Consider the following 2,687-nt stretch of genomic DNA (forward strand, 5'->3'; position numbering starts at 1 on the left):
TTATTGTGGTGTGGCAGTAATCCAGTATATTACTGTCTATGGTATGGCATGCTGTCTGTATTTTGGCAGTTCACGGGAAAGATTTGCTTTTTTTAAATCTGAGATTTGCTAGATGGATACTAGGAAGCGCTGTTCGGAAACCGCGTTTGCGGAGCTTAACCAGCGCGCTGACTAGAACATTTAACAAACCGTCTGAATAATAAAAAACTGGAAAAATTTTGTCTGGTGTGTGTTGCCTTATGTCCAGTAGTTTGTCTCTGGTAAAACTGATAGTAAAAGAATGACTAAACAACAGAACAAACAAACAAAAACAGCAAAAGAACGGGAGACCTCCACACCATGGCAACCATAAACAGCGCCATCTTGAGTTTATTAATTTAGCCACTTTATTGCTAATGCTATTTAATGCCTATTGGATTAAATGCCTGGGGTTGTGTTTGTTTTATTCTAAAAGAGACAAATCAGATCTAGCAGTTTTTAGAGCTTTTCTATAAGTAGAAGTACTTTCCCGCCATGCATTACGAAATACCTCTAGTTTTGTTTTGTTTTTTTCAGCTGCGCTCCATTCTCCGGGCGGCTCTCTTTAAGGCGAGAGTGCTCGTTATACCATGGTGTCGAGCTGTTTTCCTTAAACTTCATTAAGCGTAAAGAAGCAACCGTATCTAAACTGCTAGAAAAGAGAGAGTCAATAGTTTCTGTTACACCATCAAGTTTTTCTGAGCTATTGGAATTGAGACGAGGAATTGAGACAAGTCAGGAAGATTATTTACAAAGCAGTCTTTTGTGGTAGAAGTGATGGTTCTACCATATTTGTAACAAGGAGTTGAATTTGCAGCTTTAGCTATATGGAGTATACACGAGACTAGATAATGATCCGAGATATCATCGCTCTGCTGCAGAATTTCAATGCCATTAACATCAATTCCATGTGACAATATTAAAGGGGTCATATGATGCTATTTCAAGTTTTCCTTTCTCTTTGGAGTGTTACAAGCTCTTGGTCCATAAAGAAGATCTGTAAAGTTGCAAAGACTAAAGTCTCAAATCCAAAGAGATATTCTTTATAAAAGTTAAGAGTCAACCACGCCTACCTAAAACGGCTCGTTCTAACACGCCCCCACATGTCTGATTGTCACATGGAAGATTTGCATAACGCCGCCCAAATTTTCACGCAAAGAAAGAAGGCGTAACTTTTATTCTCGCTGTAGTATTGTTGTTGCCAAATAATGTGTTTTTTAACCTTAAACCGCATAAACACATTTCATTACACCAAATACACAAAATCATGTTCTTTTTAGCAACATCATATGACCCCTTTAAATCTAAAGTATGATTGCGACAATGTAATCCACACCACTCCAGTCCATCAATTAACCTCTTGTGAAGTGAAAACCTGCGTGTTTGTAAGAAACAAATCCATCAAGATGTTGTTGTTTTGTTTTTGTTTTTTTACTGTAAATGCACCCACATCATTTGTTTAGAGTTGTTTTGAACTGTTTTGGCTTGTAAACAGTGCTTGATCTGTGCCTTTCTCTCCTGATTCAGACCAGACAACTGGAGAAAGTGAAATTATAGATAAAGGTCTTTTATTTTAGCCAAAAGCAATGGTTTGAATTTAAAAACATCTTAATGATGGATTTGTTACTACAAACACACAGCTTTTGGCTTCACAAGACATTCATTGATGAACTGGATTTGTGTGGATTACTTGTGGATTATTGTGATGTTTTTATCAGCTGTTTGGACTCATTCTGACGGCACCCATTCACTGCAGAGGAGCAAGTGATGGAAAGCTACATTTCTACAAATCTGATGAAACAAATTCATCTAAGGATGGCCTGAGTGTGTATACACTCAGCAAATTTTCATTTTTGGGTGAACTATTCCTTTAATACAGAGAGGATAGTCCATAATAAAGAAAAAGAGGAAATAATTATCATCTCAACAAACATGAACTGGGACAATGCATGCATTTCAGCCAAACAGAGGCAGTAATGCACATGAAAGGAAAGACTTGAACTTAAAGGGGTCATATGATGCGATTTCAAGTTTTCCTTTCTCTTTGGAGTGTTACAAGCTGATTTTGCATAGATAAGATCCCTGAAGTTGCAAAGACTAAAGTCTCAAAACTAAAGAGATATTCTTTATCAAAATTAAGACTCTGCCACGCCCCCCTAAAACGGCTCGTTCTAACACGCCCCCACATATCTACCTCACTATGTGGAAATATTTGCATAATGCGGCCCAAATGTGCACGCAAAGAAAGAAGGCGTGGTTTCAGTAACCGCAGTTAGTGTTGAAGCAGCCATGTCAGGGAGACGCTGTGTGTTTCTAGGTGAAAGCAAAAGCACTTTATTTGGCCTTCCGAAAGTAGATGCATTTAGGAATCTTTAAGATTACTTACAACAGAACAGCAATGCATTTTATGGACGACCGTTTCGTGAACCTAGGAGAGGAGGTAATTCTGACTTTACTATGACAATCTGGCGCTTCTGAATCAGCTACTGTTTTGTTATTAGTTTAAGTATTTGCTATTGACTGTTCAAATGCGGAGTTTTGCATCGTGTGTGTGTGTGTGTGTGAGAGAGAGAGAGAGACAGGGTCACATCACAGTGGAGTCAGCTGGCTTAACCGTGGCTTGTGTACTGCAAACACATACCAGCTTCATCACTGTGTCTGTCGCGACT

This window comes from Sinocyclocheilus anshuiensis, unplaced genomic scaffold, assembly GCF_001515605.1.
Source record: "Sinocyclocheilus anshuiensis isolate Anshui unplaced genomic scaffold, SAMN03320099.WGS_v1.1 scaffold397, whole genome shotgun sequence".
Taxonomy (NCBI): Eukaryota; Metazoa; Chordata; class Actinopteri; order Cypriniformes; family Cyprinidae; genus Sinocyclocheilus; species Sinocyclocheilus anshuiensis.